This window comes from Colobus angolensis, unplaced genomic scaffold (assembly GCF_000951035.1).
Source record: "Colobus angolensis palliatus isolate OR3802 unplaced genomic scaffold, Cang.pa_1.0 Scaffold465, whole genome shotgun sequence".
In the NCBI taxonomy this organism is placed as follows: Eukaryota; Metazoa; Chordata; class Mammalia; order Primates; family Cercopithecidae; genus Colobus; species Colobus angolensis.
The window spans coordinates 1,163,384-1,173,719 of NW_012118099.1; the positions used below are offsets into that span (position 1 = coordinate 1,163,384).

The 10,336-nt window shown below is 40.3% G+C and overlaps 1 pseudogene; it reads right to left on the bottom strand.

The window, feature by feature from the left end:
- Positions 1-611: 611 nt before the first annotated feature.
- On the bottom strand, positions 612-1,501 carry LOC105523467 (annotated as a pseudogene).
- Positions 1,502-10,336: the final 8,835 nt, after the last annotated feature.

Consider the following 10,336-nt stretch of genomic DNA (forward strand, 5'->3'; position numbering starts at 1 on the left):
TCTAGTAAAAAAATTACCCATAATCTAATCTTGTACAGGAGAAAACTACTAACATTTTCGTATTACTGAAACACGCACATAAACACATTTATGTTTACATGTGTATTTTCATACTATACATAGACCAAAGCCCTTCTGAAAATAATTCCTTTCAGAACAATTAACCATATAGAATTGGATTACATCCTTTAATCAGGAAGTACTAGGGTAAATTTATTATAACGAAGGAACCTGACTTTTGTGTACAATAAACCCTCTATATCCACGATTTCCATATCTGTGCATTCAAGCAAGTGCAAATTAGAAATATTTGAAAAAACCACTATAATAAAAATTATATGAATTAAAAATGACGTAACAACTATATACCTAGCATTTGCATTGTATTGTGTATTATAAATAGTCTAGAGATGATTTAAAGTATATGGGAGGATGTGCATATGTTATATGCAAATATTAATCCATTTTATATCAAGGATTTGAGCATCTTCAGATTTAGTATTCACAGGGTTCCTGGAAGAAATTCCCCATGGATATGGGGGCATGACTGTATACATACCTGAGCCTTGACATACAGATAAATGTGTTCTTTTTTTTTTTTTTGTAGTTAGCTATTTAATGAGGTTCTTAAGACATTTAGAACATCAATTTGTGAGGATAAATTCCATTCCTCATGGCAAACACAGATTGCAGGTAGCCCTGGAGCTGAGGAACAGCTTTGATTTTTGGTAAAATTTGTGAGTCCACAGCTTTCTGATCAATCTTGCACTGGTCTGTAACCTCATATTTCTGTTTCTGTGTCGAAGATCTCACCTTTCTGGTGTCTGGGCTTCCGCAGCTGCTGCTTCTTGAAGTAAGCATCAGTAAGATGTTTTGGGATTTTGACATTGCTGATATCAATTTTGGTTGAGGTGGCAATGACAAATTTCTGGTGTGTTCTTAATAGAGGAACTCGATTGAGGACCAGAGGTCCAGTCACAAGTAACAAGCCACTAGCCAGCTGCTTCAGGAAAACCACCCTCTTGCCCCTGTGGTGTCCAGTGAGGATGATCAGAATGGTCCCCGGGGTAATGCTGGCTGGCAGTTTTCTCACGTGCTGACTGAAGGGTTTTTTGCCGTGGCTCAACAGCTTTCGAGGCACATCTTCAGTAGGATAATATCTAGGCATTTTGCGAAGTTTAACCACTCGGGTACCGCTGTTCTTGTCACCACCAACTGGTTTTGTAAGAGTTGCAAGAACTTTCTCCTCCTTTTTCTTTTCAACCTTGGATTTAGTGGCTGAGTGCTTCCTCTTGTACTTGGCCTTTCTGGAATACATGGCAGATCGGGAATACCTGCCAATTCCTCTGACAAGGACAGGGCTGCAGCTGCAATGGGGCTTCCCCTTCTTGGGCCTCTTAGCCTTGAGGTTACCCTTTTTCACCTTGCCACCAGCATCAGCCTTCTTGGCTTTGGAGTTCTTCTCTTTAGTATCTGGCTTCTCAACTTTTTCACCCGCCATCTTGCAAGATGGGAAAGAGAACTAAGGTCTCGGCTTCCGGTCTTTTTTTTTTTTTTTAATTATTTTTTTTGAGACAGAGACTTGCTCTGTCGCCCAGGCTGGAGTACAGTGGTGCTATCTCGGCTCACTGCAAGCTCCGCCTCTCAGGTTCACGCCATTCTCCTCCCTCAGCCTCCCAAGTAGAGTAGCTGGGACTACAGGCACCCACCACCACGCCCGGCTAATTTTTTTGTATTTTTAGTAGAGAGGGGGTTTCACGGTGTCAGCCAGGATGGTCTTGATCTCCTGACCTCATGATCCACCCGCCTCAGCTTCCAAAGTGCTGGGATTACAGGCTTGAGCCACGGCGCCCGGCCGTGTTTTTTACAATAGTTGTGTTCTTTACAATAGTTACCTAGCAAGGCTATACACTCCACTAATGCTGAAAATATTTTTTTCAGATTGTCGATAGAGCCCTTAGTACCTTTCTCTGAATATCTCTAGTTATAGTAAACATTTATTCTTTAGGAGTTAATTGAATGTCTGAAAACAGTTGTATATTCAAAGAATAAAGAGAATGACTAAGTTGGATAATGTGAATAACCCGTATAGTGTTCCAAAACATTTTGATAAAGGGCAATGAATTGGATTTTCTTAATTTTTTTGAGGTCAAACATATAGAGAAAGGTCTAAAGCATTTCCTCTCTGGCAGCGTTGCTAGAATATACATATCGTCTTAGAGGTATATTTTGGAAGAGGATCCGAGGCCTTCAACTGCCTGGCCCTAGTGTACTTCCCCAATCTTTCCTCCTTCTTCTCCTCTGCATATACTGTATACCCAGGTAATACCTGCTTTCCTAGCATAGCCTGTCTGAGTTTTCCTTTGCACTACTTCTCAAACTTTACTGCCTCCACAATCATCTGGGGACCTTGTTTTAAATGCAGGCCTGAATGAGTAGCTCAGGGTGGGTCCCAAGTTTCTACTTTTCTAACAAGCTCCCAGGGACCCCACTTCGAGTAGCATGATTTCAAGGCTCAGCTCAAAATATTCCTGAATTGTTTTTGGATAAACAAGAGCTCCCTTCCTCTATCAGTGGTTCCCAAACCTGTCTGCACACTAAAATCCCCTGGGGAGCTTCAAAACCTACTGGTCCCATCCCAGAGATTGTGGTTGAATTTTTAAAAGATTTTCAGGAGATTTCAATATGCAGACAAGTTTAGGAATCTAAATACTCACAGTGCCTCCCATGCCTCATTATGTTTTCCTTGTGGCTATTGTTAGTTTTTTGGCCTATTTTGTCTTTGGTTTTGTCTAATTTGTCCTGCCAGGTCACTGACTTTCTCATGGTGTTTTACACACCTAGTACTTAAAAGGTGTTTGCTGAATATGTAAAAAATTAAAAATAAACAAAAATGAAAATGAATATGTAAAAGATATTACCCTCATCATCAGTCCCAGTAGAGTAGGGCCTCTCATAAAGCCTTTAACCAAAAATAACTTGTCTGACTTATTCATATTAGACTTGTAGAAACTGCTGTTCTTTACACATTCAACCTTTTCATCTTTGCCCTACAAGTGCCATCAAGAAACTTTTCTGTTACAGTTTTTATTTTGCATGGCTGAGTTTTCTTTTGCTACTCTAGGATTACTCAGGAATTCAGCACAGCCCAGGGATCCAGGGACACCTGCCTGCTACCCACTGGAATGCCAATACAGCAAGATTAGGGACTACCTCAAGCTTGTGCCCTGGTCCTCTTCCACAGAGTATTCATCCTGCATGAACCTGGAGCAATAGAAGGTAGCCTGTTACCCCGTTTTTGAAGGGTCTATCCTGGAGCTACATATCCCTGAAAAGATTGAGTCAATTCTCTTTCCTATTATACTCTTCCCCTCAGGATTTCCCAGCAGCTGTAAACAGTGCAGGATTGGCCAATTGTATGCAGCAAATGCCTGGATCTCAAGATTCTGTCTCATTATAGAGCGAGCACTTCCATGTCCTTGTGACAGCCAGCGTGGCTGCTGCCAGTCCTCCTGCTTTACAGACACACCTGGGAGGTTGAGCAGAAGTTCCACACTGCATTTATTCTTAGAGAATTATTAAGTCTTACACTCACCCTCTGTGCTGTGGTTACTACATAAGTTTCCAGGTCCTTAGGCTGCTCCCTGATGTTTAGGACCGATTTGTATGATGTGCTGACGTTGTGTCTAACCCACAAAACAGTGCTGAGGTCCTGCAGCAATGAATGACTTAGGAGAGAAGCTACTTGCTCATAACAGAAAACCAAACCCCCATTAGCTTAAATAAGTAGGATTTTTTTTTTCTCATCTAACAAGACACTTGTGTAATGTTGCAGCCCAAAATACCATTAGGAAAAATCTTTTCCTGTATTCTGCTCTACCATCCTTAGTAAGAAGACATCGTCACTTCATGGTTGCAAGATAGCTGCTGAATCTATGGATTTCACATCCTTAAAACTAGGCAGAAAGAATAAAGAAGAGTGAAGAATCATCCCTTCCAGAATTCTTAGGAACTCTCAGCTGATGTTGCAGGCTACCCTTTGCACAAGAGAGTCTGGTAAAGAGCACTTTTAGGGCCGGGCATAGTGGCTCAGGCCTGTTATCCCAGCACTTTGGGAGGCCGAGGCAGGTGGATCACAAGGTCAAGAGATCGAGACCATCGTGGCCAACATTGTGAAACCTTGTCTCTACTAAAAATACAAAAATTAGCTGGGCGTGGTGGTACGTGCCTGTAGTCCCAGCTACTCAGGAGGCTGAGGCAGAAGAATCGCTTGAACCTGGGAGGTGGAGGTTGCAGTGAGCCGAGATCGCACCACTGCACTCCAGTCTGGCAACAGAGTGAGACTCCGTTTCGAAAAAAAAGAGTACTTTTAGCTGGGCACAGGGTCAACTTATCCATTAGGCATAGCAGGCACCTAGAGCTCGCCATACTTTTAGGGACTTACAAAAATGTTTTTCATTTAATTTCTTTTAAAATCAGAAGAAAAAGTGAATATGATAAATATGAGTGTACAATAATAAATTGTCAGGATTGTGTTTAACAGTGCAGTTGTAAAATATAATTTTAATTTTATTATTTAAATGGAGGAAGGGGCCCATGATGGCAAAAGCACCTAAGAACTATGGAGTTATCATGCAGCCCCAACTGGTAATGTCGATGTTTAGAACAAAGTCAGGGATGTGATTGCTTTATTTTTGGAAAAGATAAAGTGAATCTTCATAGCTATATTTGTGATAGATGAAAACTGGAAACAACCCAAATGTCTATCTTTTGGGGAACTGGTAAACAAATGTAGTTCATTCTAACAATGAAATACTACTCTGTAATGAAAAGGAGTGAATCATTGATATATAAGAAAGCTAGACAAATCTCAAAATAGTTATGCTAAGAGAAAGAGTTCAAACTGCATGCCCTGTGATCCCATTTATATAAAACTCTAGACAATGCAAACTTATCCCTAATGACTGAAAGTAAGTCAGTGGTTGCCTACAGAGAGAGTTGGGTGGGAGGGAGGAATTACAAAGGGGCAGGGGGATAAATTGATGAATGATGGATATGTTCACTCTCCTGATTATGGTGATGGTTTCATGGGTATAATTCAATACCCAAACTTATCAAATGGTATACTCTAAATATGTGCAGTTTATTTTATGTTATTTATACTTCAGTAAAACTGTTTTAAAAAGTAGAGGGGTAATAGATACTGGATTGACAATTCACATTTTCTACCCAAAGTGGTGTGATGTGATTTCATCCCTTTAATTTGGATATCGGCACGTAGAAAACAATCATACTCGGTGGGGCCCTTACTCAGAAGTTGGGTACATATAAGGAGCCAGGTTTTCAATGGTCTTTATGTAGTGCCTTGTACATGCCTTTAATACCCTGAAACTGGGTGTGTAACTGGCATTCTTTGGAAGTTGAGCCAAGGTATATACATTACATAAAAATTACCCATTAGATCCCCGCCTCTTCTCTCCTTTGGTGTACATTACAAGATACTGACATCATAGTCTCTCTCTGACTGGACCACTGACTCCAGGTCTCCACTAGGTTCCTTGTGGCTTCATAGTCTGTAATGAAGTTGCTGTGGGACTGGCTGTGTCCTGAATGTTTCCCCTGCTCATGTCATCTGGTATCATCACCTGATAGTATCAGGGAGGGAGTTCTTACTGTGAGGTCTTTGGGTGTGACCTTTGTAGTTTTCCTGATTCCCTAGGTCTCTTTATTTATGTTTACTTTTACTTTCTTTCTCTACTACCTTCCTCTCCATCCTTTATTCTTCACCACTTGCATTCCCAGGAACATACTACTTCTCACTACAGAGATGAGATTTCTTTTTCTCATCCTGCAGTGTTTGCAGTTTCTGGCTTTTTGTTTCCACTATGGTTCTTGCTGGTTTGGCTACAGGAATGGTGGTGAACTCCTGACTCAGTGTCTGCTGACTTGGCTGGGGTCATCTCTGGCCTGATGGGTAGGAAAGAAGAATGATTAGAAGGAGACTTCCATTCTGAACTGTGGTTCCATTTCCTTTAAAATATTTTAAGCCAAATATACCTTACACGATAAGAATTTATTGTCTTTTAGAGAATTCCTATTTTTTGTGATATTCCTATTTCTTCCATTTATATAAATTTGATACTTTTTTTTTTTTTTTTGAGATAGAGTTTTGCTCTTGTTGCCCAGGCTGGAGTGCAATGGCGTGATCTTGGCTTACCGCAACCTCCGCCTTCCAGGTTCAAGCGATTCTCCTGCCTCAGCCTCCCGAGTAGCTGGGATTGCAGGCGTGTGCCACCACGCCCGGATAATTTTTGTATTTTTAGTAGAGATGGGGCTTCTCCATGTCAGTTAGTCTGGTTTCGAACTCCTGACCTCAGGTGATCTGCCTGCCTTGGCCTCCCAAAGTGCTGAGATTACACTCATGAGCCATTTGAATACACTTCTTATTAACATGTGAAGAAAGCAGTTATCTCACTTAAGCAAAAAAGCAAGAGGACAAAACAAAGTATAATCTTTACCCCAGTAACCTAGGAGCCTAAAAGGGAGCAGCTCATCAGATGACTGGTGCTTGTAGCTACACCCACCACCTGGCACCCACGCTAGATAACCCTGTACATGGTGAGATTTCAGAAGTTTTGATTGTACTAGTTAAGACTATAATCCCATATTTTCTGAATGATTTTGAGAAAGAAGAAAAATGCCAAAGGGAGGAAATAAAAAGACATCAAGCTCTAGATAGACATAAAGAAAAAGGAAGAAAGATGAAAGAGGCAGTTACAGATTTTCAAGATCACTGGATACAAGTGCTGATGAAGTTGAAAATTTATGGGCAAGAAAGGAGGAAAGAAGGAGGGTCAGAGCTGCCATTGCCCCACTGACCTCTACCCCAGAGAAAGGAAAAGAGTTACACGGGAGTTTTCATATAAAGAACACTCAAACCTCGTTCATGATCTTCTAAAGCTGCCCTTCCTCCCTCACTGGGAAGATCTCTAGTGGCCTGGAAACTCCTCCTCTGATGACAAGGGTGAAATGGTAATGCACAAAAACACACTGGACTATGGTGTTTGAGAGGGCCAAGCCTTGGGAAACAAGAACAAGGATGGAGTTCCAAGTTGTCATAGGTCAGACTAGCAAGCCAGGAGGAAAGGTCAATGTTAGCAACACTACATAGATGCCTCCAAAATATCTGTTTCCAGGTAATTTGTAGAACTACTTAAGTGCTTTACTATAATGTGTCGCTAAGAACATGGCTCATGCAGAAGAGTCGGATGAAGACTTAAAAACAGAAATTGAGAAAGAGTATTAAAACTATGGCAAAGTTGGAAAATGTGAAAGGTTACGAATTCCTGGTACATGGAAGGATACCTAATGATTGGCTTTAAATTTCTATTATCAGGCATTTGGATAGCTTAAGCTATATCTCTCCTCTTACAGTGGAAATAAATCAATATAGCATAGCAAATTAAAACTCAGATTTTGGATTGACTATAGAATAGGGTGACTTTGAACAAATAACTAAACTCTCTGAATAGCAGTGGGCTGGAAAACCAGCTCTCCACAAGAAAACAACAGGCTTAATTTGTAGTGTTTGCTTCTTTCCTCAGTATAAAGACTCCAACCATGGTTTATTTCAAACTACCAATAGTTTAATAATCAGCTTTCAAAATTCTTGAAAATTTGCCCGTAATCTCAGCTACTCGAGAGGCTGAGGCAGGAGAATCACTTGAACCCGGGGGGCAGAGGTTGTGGTGAGCCAAGATTGTGCCATTGCACTCCAGCCTGGGGGACAGAGCAAGACTCCATCTCCAAAAAAACAAAAAAAGAAAAAAAAATTCTTGAAAATTTGAAAATTTAACAATTGGCTGTCATGAGCTGGAATGACCCAACCCTAGCCCTCTATCGTCTCTGTTTCTTCACCTTAAAAACAGGACCAATACTGCCCCTCTTAGGTTTAGGATCAGTAAAAATATCCCAGCCTTTGGCTCACTGGATGGCTATCACTCCCTAGAAGTAGCCATTAGTATTTATTAGTTTTTCTGAATGCAGTACCAGAATATTCTTTTCCATTGAAATAAGATGCTATTTGGCAATGCTAAATTTCTTGTCATTGTTTTCCAACCCAAGAAATCTTAGTAGCTTCACAACCTTTGCCTGCCGGTGGTTTATCATTGCCCGATCTGCTAATTTCTTTACTCAATGTTTTGCCAGTAAGTTGAATATTACTCAGACCAGTGACTGCCCCAGGGTTGTGCTTTCTCATTAGTTGACTAGTCTGCAGCCTTTCACCTCAGACCTTCCCCTAAAGGTTGTTTAGGCAGGAATCCAGTAGCAATTACTATATTTCCGTTTGTGATTAGAAAAGAAGAGGTTTTTCTTATCTGCAAACATTTGACCACCAAATGCCAGGAGTATCACTTATGAAGAGTCACTGGTCCTTTACTATTTCTAGACAATGTTTCAAATGGATCATGTGGCTGAATTTGATTCCTGTTCTCAGCAAAAGCTAAGCTTAGCGCCTCATAGAATTGTACCTGAAGCATCTACAGAAAGCATGTACCATGTAACCTGTCCCTAAAGAGGAGGCTTTCGTGACAATACTAATGCAAGCTCTGTGAAGCAGGGACAGTCTCTTGCTCAACCTTGTATTCTCATAGCATAGTATACATTGTGGCCTTTCTAGCCCCTCATTGAATCCTGGCCCAGTTGAATTAAATTACCAATCTGAAAGAAGCTAACTTTAAGACCATTTTATGTTTCCAAGATCAATTCAGGATATTAGGTTTTCCTGGGAGGTGGGGTGGGAGGGGAGATCTGACATTATTTATGACTCTGGCTAAGAGGAATGCCAGTACTGAATTAAATAAAATATTGTCAGCATCATGTTCTCTTAGACAAAAGAGTATCCCTTGAATCAATTTAGGAAAAGAGAAGAGAGTAACGGTAAACACAAAAACTTTCTGAGAAGTGGGATTAAGGGGCAAATTACTTCACTTTTCTACATCTAATTTATTAATCTCTAAAATAGGAGTAATGTTACCTACTTCACAGTAGGTTATGATGAAGATTACTTAAGATAACATTTGTAAAGCAGTAACATAGTGCCTCTCACATTTGATGGCCCGAATACATGGTATCTAAATTATTACTGTTGTTGTTGCTGCTGCTGTTATTTTTACAGCAGAGTGCTGTTACCAATATAGGCCAGAAAATCTATGTTGTGGTTGTCATCACTATAGTGAGGATATTAGAAGATTAAAGTTGGAAAGAATGTGAGAAAAGTATGTACTCTTGAGTGACATGTCTTCTTATCCCCAAATGTTCTTCTTTCATGGGGATTTTTTGTTAGTTTGCAACTTTCAACCACCAATAAGAGAATCTTTGGGAAAGCGATATGCTGAGATATGATTCTTTTGCTCTCTACTAAGTCAAGAAATGTCATCTCTCATGTGCCAAAGACATTTTGCAATTTTGTTAAAATTAATTTTTAATTAGCCAATGTAATAGAACAGCTTATTTTGAGTGACTTGTCATATGTTACTATTTCCATTAGTTACACAACTGTGGGTAAGACTTTGAAAATGAAACACAGAATCCTGGGATTCCCTTGCTGTGGGCAAGTACGCACGCTGTGAGTGGATGTGACGATGTCTTCTGAAGGGAGGAGAATTCTCCTCCGTCAACTTTCTATCTAGGGCAGAAAATAAGCCATAGCAGCTTGATCCTATCTTTATAAAAGAAAACACTTCTTTTTTCTTGGGACTGAGATGAGTTTGGAGGCCTCAATAATAGCTAAAAGACAAGGTCAGTCCTTCAGTGCATACAGGTTAGGTGGGCCCTTCATGACAAGATGCAGGAAGCCTAAGGAATGAGATAGCCTGTGAAAAACCCTAGGAGGAGCTTCTAGGAGATATCCTCTCTAGAAGCTAGTTTTTAATGTTCTCTTTTTGCATTTTAATTGTCTCCTTTTATGCCCAGTACTACAACAACCCTTTGGTAAACATTGTTGCATGGTCTTAGCTGGTACTTCAAGGAATTACCAATGCCCATATGAGAGAATCTAATGTCCATACCTAAGGAGGAAGCAAGTTATGAGATGGTAAAAGATGAATGACTGGAAGAAAAGAAATTCCAGTCCAGAGCAAAAAAGCTGGCTGGGGGTTCCAGAGATGACCGAGTAGTTTAATGGAACATAAAAGCATTCCTAAGAGAATTCTCAAAAATTTAGTTAAAGGTGGTAAGGTAAAGGAGGGTAGGGAAGAATACTATATGACCACATCTCCACATTGCACAGAATCGAACTATTGTTGTGTTTGTTTGTTGTCATCATTATTTGAAT